A 15,347-nucleotide genomic window follows, 5' to 3' on the forward strand; every position below is an offset into this window, starting at 1 on the left:
ACACTATCAAGATAGGGGTTAGCAAATTTTAAATATTTTTAAAATCATGTATATATGTATCATCTGCCTAGGGATTTATACATGTGGGCATGTGTTCTGCTAGAGGCCAGAAGAGAGCATAGGGTCTCCTGGAGCTGGAAGTACAGACAGTGTGAGCCACATAGTGAAAGGCCGACAAATAGAGCCTGGGTCCCTCTGGAGGAGGAGTTTGACTCTTAATCACCAAGCTATTTCTCCAGTCCCAGGATAAGCATTTTAAAATATGAATTTTGTAGGGACACAAACTCCTAATCTAAAACGAATGGGGGAGTCCTGCCTTGCGCTCTTGTTCTCTTTGGCTCCAACAGAGAGACAAGTGGAACTAGCAGTGTGAGGAGACCTACTGTGTTCCAGGCAGAGTGGCTGTTCTCTTACACAGAATAAGTACAAGTGCATAATCCCAGTGTCTCTAATCACCTGCCAGATATGAGCTGTTCTTACCTTCTTGAGAGAAGGAAATTTACCAAACAGAAAGGAAAAATAGAAAACAGAAATTACCCCAAAACAGATTGAATTTATATTATTATTATTATTATTATTATTATTATTATTATTATTATTATTATCATTATTAGTGGGGGTTATTGTTGTTGTTTTGTTGGGTTTTTTTCTTTTTTTTTGAGACAGGGCTTCTCTGTGTAGCCCTGGATGTCCTGGAACTCACTCAGTAGATCAGGCTGTCCTCAAAAAAACTCAGAGACTCACCTGCTTCTGCATCCAGAGAACTGGAATTAAAGGTATGTAGCACCACACCCAGCTTCAGATTGAATTAATCAAGTCTTCTCACAGAATAATCCCACTTTATCTGGTCAATTTTAATTTACAAAAAGAAAGAGGAGGAGGAAGGGATGGAGAAGGAAAGGAAGGAAGGAATAAATTTGTGTTTAAATCTTTTGTATCCTAGAAAAGGGGAACACCTTTCTAAGACATTCTGTGGAGCCAGTAAAACTTTAGTCTGAACTTCATGCCTCTGCACAGTGGGGAAAATAATAGGTTGGCAGGGTAGCATCAAGGGCCTTGTGTGCATGTGTATGGCATTTAACATGACTGCAATGTATTCCACATGTAGAAGTTGTTCTACATGGGCACAGCAGGATTCAGGCTGAAGCCTCTGTCTCACTGAACCAGACATCTAGAATGGCATGCCTAGGAAAAAGAAGAGGAAAACAAGTGAACTTTGATACTTGAATAAAGCCCCAAACTCCTAGGGGCAACCTGGAAAATTAGGTCCCACTAGACCCTCATTAAGGCACTTCAAAGTAGCCACACCCATGAAATTTTGCAGACAAAGCTTTGAGAACTTGGGACTGACTATATTAAGACACAGCCAGGGCCATCTGAAGACAAAGCTCAAGGTTCTCTGCATTTGCTTCTTAGGTAGGTGCCTGAACCAACCAAACCACAGCTATGGAATGCTAGACCTTATGGCCCGGGCTGTTTTTAGATGTAAGAGTCCCCATATTTAAGTCAGGCAGTGAATCTGCTCTGTAGATCACTGAAGGACACAGGAAGGACATGGAATGACCTGGCCCATAATAGTCACATCTGTCTGAAGAATTTTCTTCTCTGAAGTCTACTCTGCCTTCCACGGCTGGTATTCACAGAGATTGGAATCTGTCTCCTGTTTATGGTACTTTCTCCATATAAGTGGAACACAGACACAGCCTTCTGTAATAGCTACTTAGCCAATTCCAAAACATATTTATTTTAATATTCGTGACTGACAGATTTCCCAAACCCACCCCACTTTCCTCTCTAAACTAGAGAAACAGCCTATTCAAATCCTGTATCCTGACTCACACCATTCAGGCACCATCTTGGAGTACTTCTGAATGCCTGTACTCCTTCTGCAGACATGAGCCTACAACCTGCTTTTGGGTCACAGTCACATACATACTACTTCTCTGTGTATGTGTGATTGTGGAATGCATGTAGGTGTGCTCATATACGTAGAAGCCAGAGGTCAATGCCAAGTACCTTCCTAAATCACTCTTCACCTTGTTTATTGAGACAGAGCCTCTCACTGAACCAGAAGCTTACTGATTAGGCTGGGCTTGCTGGGCAGAAACACCTAGGGATCATCTGTCTTTGCCTTGCCAGTATTGGGATTACAGAAGTAGGCTGTTCTGCATGGGTTTTATACAGGTTCCGGGGTTCTAAACACAGGTCCCCGTGCTTGTGCAGCAATCACTTTCCTGACTGAACCATCTTTCCAGCCCCGTATGCATACTGTGTCTCTCTTCCCCAGCTCTCCATCCATAGAAGTCCATTATGGAGCCATGGTGATGCAGAGTAGTATGAAGGTCACTGATGGACTGAAGACCTGGCCCTGGCACTGTATCTGTGCAACCTTGGACCAGATCTTAAGCTCGCTGAGTCTCTGATTCCCTATCTAGAAATAATAGTAGACACTCAGCATCAGCTTGGTGCAGTGGGTCTCAACCTTCCTAATGCTGTGACTCTTTACTATAGTTCTGTGACTCTTTACTACAGGTCCTCATGTTGTGGTGACTTTCAGCCATAAAATTATTTTGTTGCTACTTCATAACTGTAATTTTGCTGCTGTTATGAATCATGATGTAAATGTCTGTGTTTTCTGATGGTGTTGATCTACAGGTTGAGAAGTCCTAGCTTGGTGTGAGACTCCTTTATAAACTGACAAAAAGATAATTGGTGTACCAGATCCTCAGGCACATAGGAAATCTGGGAACTGGGATTTAAGTGGCTTGGAGACTGAATGGTCCTCACATTTCTGAGCTCATGTTTCTCTCCCCTGTTGAGGCAGAAGAATAGAAAGGGGAAGGCCAGCATAGTTGTGGCTGCTGGCTTTGGGGCTCTTCAGCTACTGGGGAAGCTGCTCCAGGCAAAAGGATGGTATCCTTAGAGATGGCAGCTCTGGTCTGACCCCTGCTTTCCCTAAAGCATGGAACAGCAAGTTGGTCCCAACTGCTCACCTGCATCTTCCCATCTGTTAAAAGCGGCTTCTTCCTGTTTTGAACATAGAGAAACTGAGGACAGAAAATGCCTTGATATACCATCTAGTTCAGCTCTCTTTTTGGCTCTGAAAGGAAGAAATTGGGGTACATATAAAAACAGTCCTGGCATCTTCTTAGTACAATGTTGTTCATGTCTTTGGAAGCAGAGTTATGTTGCTTTTTACCCAGACTAACCAGGAGGTGTCATCTCATCATCCCCATTAAAAGTCAGAAAACTTAGGCAGCTTCCTCAAGGGCTGTCCCTGACTCGAGGCAGAATTAGAACTTCAGATATCTCTTACCTACTCACACCCATACCCAATACTGCACCTCCTAACAGAGTGGACCCTGGTGGATCCCATGTAATACACCATTCACTTCAGGCCTCTAGAAAGTCACACTCTTATGCCTACTGCTCTATTCTGCCTTGATCTCCAGGATTCCTGAGCATCATTCAAGGAACTTTCTTGTTTCCAAGCTAACAAGTCCCAAATGCAAAGAATCTAACTGATTTATCTGATTTATCCCTAGGAGCCACACCCAGCACAGGGCCAGGCACAAACACAAGTAAGTGTGAATGAGAACATTTGTGGAAGGAATAGTGGGATGGAGGGATGAAAGGAGGGACAGAGTGAAGAAAGAGAGGAAGGAATAGAACTCTTTCTTCCATAGCTTCTCTCAACAGAGAAACAAGGCTCCAAGTGTTTACCTCACATTGATTAACCTCAATCCCTATTACCACTGCTACACCTGATCCCCAGCTCCCCTGCCACACTGTCCACAGCATTTGTGAACTGCCCTGCCACCCTCAATTACACTAGGACACAGAACACTCACCTTAGGCAAGTAACAAGGCCTTGACCATAGATTGGCAATGGAAGGGCTTAGAGGCCTGGCCTGGGCCTTCAAAGCCCTAGAGCAAATGTTCACCTTCTTCATCCCACCATCCCTTGCTTACTGGGAACTGGTGAGGTCCATGCTACTTCCCTGAGGTGGGAAGCGGGCTGGGGGGACTCCCAGTGTTTGTCAGCAGAGTATGGTATTGGGGAGGACTGTGTTTCCATGGTTACTAGCCATGGGAGCTGCAGGGAGATGGGGCCATGGTGTACACAGACACAGATCCACACGGACCTGCAAGAAAAATAGCAACAGATTTGCTGAGTCATTGGCCCCACGTATTTATAGTCTCTGGCGAAGGCAGACCTGCCTATCAGAGGCTAATAATACTGCAGCAGTGTGTTAATTGCAAAGACGGAGTCTTCAAGCATCCATTCAGACACCCGAGACTGCTCCTTGAATAAAGAGTGAGGCCTCACAATGAGCCAGGCTTCCTGTTTGGTAGCATGTATACTTAGGAATGTGTGTGTGTGTGTGTGTGTGTGTGTGTGTGTGTGTGTGTGTGTGTGTGCAGGTATATGAAACCTGGCTCTGGCTTGGCAAAAAAAAAGCTACTGTTACATCAAGCAGACTGAAACCAGCCCACGGTATGGTGTGACAGCACACTCTTCAACCCCCTCCTAAGGGTGTCTAGGATTCACCCACTCTACAGATGGCCAGGGCAAGGAGGGGTCCAAAACAGAGGATATGAGGATGCTTGACTACATCCCAGGAATGAGAGGACATGAGGCATGAGGCAGGATGCTAACAGCAACTCCAAGATCACACTGAGGCTAGAATGTGGAGAACTGAGCCAAGCTCAATAATTACTGAGAGCTGGGGTGCCACCTTGAATAAATATGTAAGGGCCAAGTTCAGCCCTGCAGAAGAATCTCTGCTTCACCCTCAAGATGTCCATACAGACATAGTGACTGCCCCAACACTGTCTTATGGTGGTAGCAACTATACTTTGCCAGTTGGGAGCTCCACATGTTCCCAACATCTAGACAATAAGGCCTTGAGTGGAGCCCTAGGTGAAATGGACAGGTATCCTACTCAGATACCATTATTCTTGGTCCATGTGAGTCTTCTGACTGTTTGGTCAAGTATTTGCCTGGCTTGGGGTCAGTTCTCCTCAAAGGCTCTGTTCCTCTCTGGACATGTTCCTTCTTATACTGGGCCTTTAGTAGAGCCAGGATAGAGCATGATTTCCCAAAAGAACCCTAGCTCCTTTGGTCTTCTGTTGCCTGTGGCCCCTGTGTGCACATCACCTTTGGGTTTAGGAGGGAAAAGATGGCTGTCAACAGCCCTCTCTCAGCTTTAAACTCAGTGTCACTTCCAGATCAACCTTTGGCCTTCCTGCTCAGCCTACAGGACACCCATGCTCCCCTCACAACCAGGAAGGAACAACAAAGCAAGCTCTGTAGGAGGAAGGTAGCTGGGCTGGCTGTATCATCTGAGCCTCCATCTCGCCCACACCAACCCCCCAAACAGCTCATGCTCTCGTGACTGAGTCCACAGTACTCTGTGAAAAGAAGGGAGGAGGCGCGGGAAGAGAGGGGCATCTCTCTGGTTCTCACTTCTTAAGAAAAGGTTGACTGGAGAGCTGTTATTAATAGCAAATTAAATAGTGCAGTTATTCTGAATAATAAAGAGCTCTTCTGTTCCAAGTTCCCACAGTCCTCTCTCTCCAGGGAAACACTTGTGATGGCCTGAGATGTGGCCTCCGTGATTGGCATTTGTAGGGCGAAGCAGGGACAGAAATGTAGCTCAGTAGTGTTTTCTTATCACACTGAAGCTTGGGTTTGATCCACAGCGTCACATAAATCAGGACAGTGAGTCATGCCCTGTCATCCCAGCACTCAGGATGTGGATGCAAAAGGATCAAAAGTTTGAGACCATCCTCAGGTATACAGCAAGTCTGAGGGCAATACCTGAGCCACACAAGCCTCTTAATAAAAACAGATGAAGTCAATGTTCTCGCTCTACCTGAAAATAGGCTGCCAAGCACACCCTAGAATGTCTCCTGTGACCCCACATTATAAGACCTTAACACTTCATATGATCACATTACAGAGCCTGATCTATACCCAAGGATGGGAACCTCAGCATGGAGACTCCCCCGACACTCACTCATTGTGTGACCTTGGGAAGCCACTGAACTGTTCCAGTCTCTCATCCTTAAGATCGACGAATGGTTGCATCTCCCCTGGGAGCTTGGAAGAAGGGTTAAAGTAATATGTACTGAATACTATTGATTGTATAAAGTTCTTATATATGAAGGGCATGTAACTGTGCCTGACACTTGCTGGACCCAGTGAAAAGGTTTATTAGATGAATTAGTCATGGCTTGGATGTGTATGAAATCAAGCCAGAGTATCAAGGTCCTACAAAGCAGGGGCTTTAAATCCATTGCTCTGACTCCCGGTAGATCCTTTGTCTGACTTAGGGCCTGACTGGTAGAGGAAAGGACACAGCGATGTCATCTCCTGCCCTTCTGTAGGCTTCAGTTTCTTCAGTGGCAATGGAAGATGTGTGAGATCAGCCTCCCTTGACCTGTTATAGATCAATAACTAAGTTAACTGAGCTCCTACTATGGGTCAGGCAGGCCCTCTGCTAAGTGCCTTACTCTCACAGGGTCTCTTACAAGTCTAGGGGTGGGTATTCTGTTCTACAGATGAAGAGACTGAGGCTCAGGAAGGTGAAAAGAAAAACAAAAATTCTATCCGACATCACACAGCTATAAAGGGACGGGTTAGAATCTGTACTAAGGTCTGTCTAAACCCACAACCAAAGACGATGCCCTTGAAGCCATCAAACTTAGGGGTGGGGAAATAAAGAGGGTTCTGGTCTGAGCTGTACCTACCCACTCCAGGTTTAGCCACCAAACAGTCCTCCACTAGATAATGGCGTGCCCCAAGAACCGAGCATGCTCCAGCCAGCTGCTGAGTGATGGCAAAGACAGAAAAGTGATTGTTGGGGTGAGAGGACCCTGGAAGGAGGTGACAGGGCACTAGCCTGGGACTGGACGTCCAGATGTGAAGAAGGGAAACGGAGTGGATCAGGTGCCAGCCTGTATAACGTACTGCAAACCTAAAGACTCAGACACAGCCATTATACCCCCCTCCTGCTCCTCCTGACATGATCCGGAATCATCTGGTTCCTCCTGGGCCCACTTGTCCCCCCTTCCTGCATCTCCAATGGCAGCAGCTTTGGGGGAACAGTTTCCCCTGGGGCCTGATGCTATGCTCAGTCGCTGTTTATGAGAAGGAAACAAGGCCGGCTGCGTTTTCTAAAGAGGCTCCAGGGAGCTGCAGCTGTGTGCCAGGGTTTCAGGCCTCCTAGGATCCTCTGCTGCTGGAACTGGAACAGCAAGCATGGCCAGTCACTGCCCAGTGGAGGGGACGCAAGGAGAGTGTGCCCACTGTTGGAAACAATGTGTTCCACTTGGGGCTGGTTGAACATTTGTCCTGGAGATGACTCTGAGCTGGGACTGTGAGGAATCAGGCTGATCCTCAGCACCCTGGGGTTCCTGAAATACAGGTCCTTCCCTACCCAGGTAAGCAAAAGGCCTATGGCACAGGGCCTGACAACCTCTAGGGTGGGGAGCCCCCTCCTTGTAGTGACACTGAGTCCTCTCTGGGGAGAAAGGAAGGAAGGAGGGAGGGTATTCCAACAGGAAAGTTCCTCTGTAAGAGGGTTGGAACCTCAAAGAGGAGGCTTGGGTTTGCTGCCAGGAGTTCTGAACAGTTAAGGGGTACACGTTGGGGATGAAAGGAGGCATATAGGCAAAAAGGCTGGCTCTAAAGGCCTAGACAATGTGCCAAGAGCTTGTGTCTTCTGCTAAAAGCAGCAAAGAGACACTGGAGGAAATTGTCTGGTCTGATGGGTCCTTAGAAAGATCACTCCAGGACTAACTCTCCCATCCAGCCCTCCTGAGCCTCAGTTCAACCCCTTGGGCACTGTAATAGGATTGCCTGAGATTCCACTCTGGAAACAGAGAACAGTGTAGCCCTGGGGAATACACAGGCACAATTCAGATGCCACCTGAATTCCCTACCCTGACCCCGGATCAACCAGTCTCCTCTCCATTCCACAAACATTTGTGTCAGAAATGATAAGAAAGACATATCAGCCCCTTATGAACAACAATGCCAAGCAACTAGAGCTTCCAGGGACTAAGCCACTACCTAAAGACTATACATGGACTGACCCTGGACTCTGACCTCATAGGTAGCAATGAATATCCTAGTAAGATCACCAGTGTAAGAGAAAGCCCTTGGTCCTGCTAAGACTGAACCCCCAGTGAACGTGATTGTTGGGGGGAGGGCGGCAATGGGGGGAGGGTGGGGAGGGGAACACCCATAAAGAAGGGGAGGGGGAGGGATTAGGGGGATGTTTGCCCGGAAACCGGGAAAGGGAATAACATTCAAAATGTAAATAAGAAATACTCAAGTTAATAAAAAAAAAAAGACATATCAGAAAGCAAGTCTATGTAATTAATCACATCGATTATCAGAAAGGGAAAGATTATGTGTTAAGATGATAACCGACACCATAAATGAGTTTAATAGAACTGGACATCTACTCTGCCAAAACTCAGTAAAATACAAATAAAAATTTCCTTGACACAATAAAAAAAATACATCTGCAGCCAACATCAGCACCATTCTTAGTAATAAAACACTATTGGTGGGGGGAGGGGGGCTTCATATTTAAGTCACAGTGGGACAAGGGAGCTTGCTATTACCATAATTATGTTATATTGTTCTGGAAGTTTAAGCCAATACATTATTACATTAAAAGAGAAAAAGAAGTGTGGCATTTGAAAAGGAAGAGAAATTGCTATCATTATTTGTACATGATAGGACTGTTTATTCAGAAAACTCAAGAGAATCAACTGAAAAACTAATAACAGAGTAGAGAAGAGGTCAGGAAGATGGCCAGTGTCAAAATAATACACTAGCAAAACCCAGTTGGAAAACGTTAAGACAAAGGGGAAAAAAGAAGTTCCAGAACGAATGTAGAAATGACTAAAGGGTATTTGAGGTTCAGGAATAAGCCCTTGGAGGCTTGGGTACAGCTCAGTGAGCTGGGGTAAAGCTCAGTGGTGGGGTATTGTAGGATGCTGTCATACCACACACACACACACACACACACACACACACACACACACACACACACACACACATATATATATATATATATATATATATATATATAATTTTACAGCAACAGAGTATAGCTTAGTGATGGAGGCTGGAGTGTGGCTTGGTGTTTGAGGCTCAGTGGCAGAGCTTGGCCTTAGCACAAGGCCTTGCATTCATCCAGTACCAAAAGAGAAACAGAAATAATAAGGATATGGCTCAGCAGGCAGGGTACTTGTCTACCATGCATGAAGCCCTTGGTTGATCATAAAACTGGCATAGGCTGGAGAGATAGCTTAGTGAAATGTTTGCCTTCCAAGTATGGGGACATGAATTTGATCCCTAGACCCAATGTAGAGAGAGAGAGAGAGAGAGAGAGAGAGAGAGAGAGAGAGAGAGCGAGCACTGTGGTGGCCCATGTGTTTGTAATCCCTGCAGAGGGGAACAGGTAGGTCCCTAAGCCTCACTGGTCAGCTGACCTAGCCTACTTGGTGAGTTCCATTTAGCCAAGAGAGCCTATTTCAAACAGAAAAAGGTAGACGGCACCTGAGGAACACCACCAAAGATTGTCCTCTGACCTTCCCACATGGGGGCACGCACAAATATGTGGACACACAATGGGCATGGTGACACAAACCTATAACTCCATTGCTCAGAGAGGAGAGGAGGAAGGGTTGCCAATGGGAAGGAGGGGGGTGTCAGACCATCTTCCTGGCCTGGCCTGGAGCTGCTCTGAGGGAAGACCCAAGCCTGGTTCGTAGCAGCCTGGCAAACAGTAGTCCAGGCCTCGAGACCTGGGGTACAGTTCCAGATAGTCCACTGAGCCATGCCTGCTGGGGGCTGTAGACTGTTATGAGGATCTGTCATCCCCAGCATGGCTCAGACCCCCAGTAACTGAGGTTCCAGCTAAGAGTGGCTTGGAATATTCATGGGTCAACCATGAATCCAGGACTTGCTCCCTGGATTCACTGAAGCAGATTTCCCCAAGAGGACTTGTCCTCTGTAAAGAGACACATTTAGCCAACATCCAGGCTTCCCAGGGCAGACACTTACTGCCTACCCTCTGCCTCCAGGCTCTTGGCAGAGGGCTCTGATTGGGCAACATGCTTCTCCTGCCATCAGGGCTACAAAGGTACAACTGTTCCTTAGGGCCTGACTTTAGAAAGGAAAGTTTGTAGACTTTCACTCACCCACAGTGTGCAGAGTGTGGCCTGACATGAGCTCACGGCTCCTCTCCCAAGCTGACTAATCCTGGATTTTCTATGCCTAACCCTTAGAGAGAGTCCTCAGCCTAAGGCATTTCAGCCTGAAAGCCAGTAATTACTGAGGGACAGTGCAGGGTTTCAGAACCCTTCAGGAGGCCTTGGTCACTGAGTGCTGTAGAGAAGGGAGGAGGAAAGAAGAGAGGGATATACCACATCGACCACTGGCAGGTTACTGCATATCAGGTACCAGGTAACCCACATCCTCAGGGTGCAAGCAATATGCACATCTGGATCAAACCTGGTCACAAGGATGTCATTGCTCATGTTCCCAAGCCATTCCTCAGAAAAACCCAGCTTTTGATAGCCATTCCAGACCCTACTGGAGGCCAACCCCCTTGCCTTTCACACCTCTTCTGAGCCTTGTCTTCTCATCTAAGAACCAGCCACTATTCCTCTTGGGAACGTCCCTCTGTGGGTGTCCTGTAGCAGCCAGCTCTCCCTAGGAGAGCCACACTCAGCTCCATGATGCCACTGCAGGCAGCCTGCTGAGAGGGTCAGATAGGCTCTGTGACAAAGGTGGACACAGGACTCTTCTGCAGGCCCTTCTTGGTGCCCCAGCCTAGCATGCTCTCAGTCCTATCCTTCTCCCATGACTACAGAGTCCTCCCCAACCCCAGTGTCTAGGATAACGTTCTGAGGGTGGTTATTTGACCTATTTCACCAAGTCCCCCTGGATTCTTGGTCTTGTCACCATGGAAACCTTATGAGGTCACTAGCAACATTAAAACGGGAGGGAAAAGCCTCTCCTCACCCAAAAATGAACCCCTACTTGGCTTCAGTGGCTTCTGCACAGGAGCAGGGGCCAGTCTGAAAGGAGAGCTAAGCTCTATCTCCAGGCACAGAGTTAACCCCTTGATGCCCAGCATGTTAGCCACTCAGACATATGCCTTCCGAATCCTGAAGTTTTCCAGACGTCCTTGCCTGAGGAGAGAGTCCTACAGCTTTGTGCACATGCACAGCAGGCTTTACCTGGGGATTCAGAGAAAGGGCTCTTCCCAGCAATGCTATTAAGTGAAGAGACTCAGGGAACTGCTGAGAGGCAGAAGCAGGGGGAAAGAGAGTCCGAGTCTGGACCATGCAGGAGCCCTGGTTCGTAGCCATTCCTATACTTCCACAGCATTCCAACACTAACCTCAGGAAATCTCCCAAACACCACTGTGTGATGCCCATCTCCCCACTGCTTTCTCACTGCCACGGTGACCATCACAATTGTCATCCCATCAGGACCACCGCCTCATCTCCCTTAGCAATGCCACATTGACTGCTACCACCATGTCACCACTCAACTTCTGTGACCATGATCATAGTCAATACCACTACCACCAGTGCTACCAATTACATTGTACTTTGTGATTTCTACCATAGTTTCTGTTCCCATCTGCCACATAGTTACCACCACTCTCCCCTTCGTGCATGTCACAACATCAAGGTCACATGTCACCACCATCATTATGCCTCACCCCTGCCCCCAGCATGTGAAGGAAAAGGTCTTCCTTCATAAAGTTGGTCCGTCCAATGCCAGCCCTCTCATGGACATTATGCAAGAACCTAGGCTGGAGAGGTAGAAAGATGGCTCGGTGGTTGAGAGAACTGGCTGCTCTTCCAAGGGTCCCAAGTTCAATTCCCAGCAGCCACACGGTGGCTTACAACCATCTATAATGCCCTCTTCTGGTGTGTAGATACATGGAGACAGAGTGCAAAGAAGGAAGGAAGGAAGGAAGGAAGGAAGGAAGGAAGGAAGGAAGGAAGGAAGGACACAAAAACATATTGAAAATTTGGATGAAGAACTAGGGGAACAGAACGTAGTCTGTGAAGACAGCAGCTGGGTCTTGTAGCTCCCACTCCTGCTTCCTGAGACCCTGCATCTTTACCGGAATCTCTTACCACTTCCTGTTCCACCACAATGCTCATAAGTGCTCTTTCCTAAACCCTCAGGGACACGGCTCCGGTGCGTACCACAGAAGCTGCTGATAAGGGCGTACGTTGCCACGGACTTCCTGAAAAATAACAATATGGCAAATCCTCTGGAAAGTGCATTCTCAGAAACTGTACTTCTAAGAACCTACCCTGAGGAAATAATTAGATAAATGTGCAAAGATGATGTGTGGGTGTTCTAATAGCAATAATTGGAAACAGCCTAAATGCATAGCAACAAAAGTCTAAAGAAACCATATGGATTAATATGCAGCCATTAAAACAGAAAACATAGGTCTATCTATCGACAGAGAAATAGGCTGACTCTACAGTGCTAGTGAATAAAGGTACATTTCCTATGTAGAATATCTATTCCTAAAAGTACAGATGCACTCACAAAACATGGTTAAAATATTTTTATCTTAATAGCTGGCACTGAAGTTTCGGCTTCAGTGGGGAACTCTTCAGGGGAATAATGATTCTTAGGCCAACTGTTTAGACATGCGCCAATATCAGAACTCTCGGCACAAGACAAGAGGGGACTTTGCTTTCTTCCTGAGGAAGGTGGCAGAGAGAGGCGACAGTATCAGAGAAGAGAGAAGAGGAGAAACCAAGATGGAGACAGATGTCAGAAAACTGGTAGGCTGGGGAGTATAGGGAAGCTTCCAACCAACCAACGGGATACCTGTTCTCTCTTAAAAGGTGACTGTGGCTGGGCACTCAAGAGGCAGAGGCGGGCAGAACTCTGTGAGTTCAAAACCACCCTGATCTAAATAGCAAGCTCCATCAAGGCCAGCCTGGGCTACATAGTAAGACCCTGTCTCAAAAATAAAAAAAAAGTTGATTGTGTAGCTGAGTATGACTATCTCTTCCTCCCACACCAGATTTTAAGGCTATCAGATGCTGATCTTTTTTCCTTCCTTTCCTTCTTTTGAGGCAGGGCATAGCTGCCTTTCTCTACCTGTACCTGAGAACGACATTTAATTTCTGATTCTCTCGCCTTTATCTCCTGAGTGCTGAAGTCACAAGCTTGTACCATCAGGCTCTGGACTTCGTAAATGCTACACAAGCAACTCTGCCAACTAAGCTAATCCCCAGCCCCAAGTTCCTGAAGGAATGATTCTCCTGTAGGACATGAGGCACAAGTAGAGTTTCAGGTTAACCCACCCTAAAGCTGACATATATATATATATATATATATATATATATATATATATATCACATATTGTTTTATATATTTATAATATTGGTATATTAGTCTTACTTACTTGTATTTTCTCATTTTCTAAAAATAACACAAGAAGTAAAATCCAGGGCCTACAAACTCGACCTTGATCACAACATCAGAATACGCAATCTGGATCACAAAGATGTGTTCCCCTCCCCCATAGATCCTGAAGTCTGCTGCTGCGTTTGCTTTGTTTCCACCACCCAGAAGCAATCAGACAGTTGTCTCAGTACCCCAAAGCCTGATTTCTGGGAGGAATGTTCTAGAAAGACACAGGAAATGTCCCCACTCTGATACTTCACCATAGACCCAGCTGTTGATCTCTCTTCTTGTATGGCAGCCCCATGCCTCTCAGTATGAATTAATTTAGGAATAATGCCTCCTTGAGGTCTTAGCCACTTCAGACTTCCATATGTGAGTTCCCACCAGGGAATTGTAAGCCAACACGGAAGTGGTTGGATTATCATCATAGAAACAAGGTGTGAAGGTCATAGTGATGGTCACTGATGAGATGTTGGGACAGTTGTCACCCCAGACCCTCCACTCTGGTTACCATGAGAGGTTCCCAAAAGGATACAAAGAATAGGAAAGGACTATTCTTTATATAGGAGGGGACCGTTTGGCTCTCATCTCCTGTCACATCCCCCATCCCACAAACACTGCCTGGTTCATTCACTTGATGCTCAATGGAATAATGTACTCAGTAATGAATTTGTTTTGCATCCTGTTGGATAACACTGTTAGTTATGAATTTATAATTTGCAGAGGGATAAGCTTTTTTTCCTTCTAGGCGTCAGAGAAGCTGTTGCTTACAAACTCGTAATTCACCGCTGCAAATCCATCTGTAAATGACACTATTGCAAGCTAGAAAATCTCCCAGGCACAAGGACTACAGCCTCAGAATTAAATTGTGTGCTTGACAAGAACCTGCTGTTCCATGCGGTGGCTCCTGCCCTTCCTCTCAGAGTTCATCTTCAGTCTCACACCTTCCCCCCCCTCAATTCATCCACCGAAGCCTTTGGCCCTCCCCTCCCCAAACCAGGCCAGCCTGGAGCCCTGTTCCTCCCCTTCTCACCAGAGGGTATAAATGACTAGGTGGCAGGGCTATCTGAGGAAGTGCAAAATACAGTCAGGCTTGGCCAGGATCAGTAAGGCAGACCTCAGTTATCACTTTGAACTCACTAGGCCTTTGTTCCCCCATCACTGCTAGGCTGTGGGATCCCATGGGACCATTTCCTAGATACGCCACTACAGTTTGAGTGGGATGTCTACTTTTTGTGTTTAGACAGTCTTATGTAGCTCCAGTTAGCCTAAAACTCGCTATGCAACAAAGGGCTATCTTGCACTTCTAACGCTCTGACATCTACCTCTTTGGTACTGGGATTACTGGTGTGTATCTTCACACTCAGTTTCTGCTGTGCTGAGGATGGAATCCCCAGCTTCCCCCCCACCAGGAGAGCACTCTACCGACTGCGACTGTGGTCCATCTCCAGTTCCCTCAAGTTCTCCTTCTCTTTCTTTTTAAGACAGGGTTTCTCTAGGTAGCACTGGCTGCCCTGGAACTTGCTTCATAGACCAGGCTGACCTTCAACTCAGAAAGCCACCTGCTCTGCCTCCCAAATGCTGGGATTAAAGGTGTGCACCACCATCGCCCAGCTTGTTATTAGTATAATTCTTCCAAAGATTTATGAGGGAATGAAAAGTAAAAGGAGACATAATTCATAGCCAAGTTAAGGAATTTTATTGTGCTTGATAGGAAATCAGATTTGGAAAAGAAGTTGGTAGCTTTGTTACCCAAAAGTCAATCAACACACACTCAGTCCTCCATCCCCATCCAATGTTGACTGAACTTAAAAGTGGGAGCATGAGGATGAGTAAGACAGAATGGTCCTAGCCTTAACAG

At 46.4% G+C, this 15,347-nt stretch overlaps 1 long non-coding RNA gene across 1 annotated transcript; it reads right to left on the reverse strand.

Moving 5' to 3' along the window:
• Positions 1–838: 838 nt before the first annotated feature.
• LOC116907380 lies at positions 839–4,128 on the reverse strand. Its single transcript, XR_004388820.1, has 3 exons — positions 3,852–4,128; positions 2,994–3,100; positions 839–1,185 (listed from the first exon to the last, which is right to left on the reverse strand). It is a non-coding gene; the product is annotated as an uncharacterized LOC116907380 (long non-coding RNA).
• Between the last annotated feature and the right edge of the window lie 11,219 nt (positions 4,129–15,347).

Source organism: Rattus rattus, chromosome 8, assembly GCF_011064425.1.
Source record: "Rattus rattus isolate New Zealand chromosome 8, Rrattus_CSIRO_v1, whole genome shotgun sequence".
Taxonomy (NCBI): Eukaryota; Metazoa; Chordata; class Mammalia; order Rodentia; family Muridae; genus Rattus; species Rattus rattus.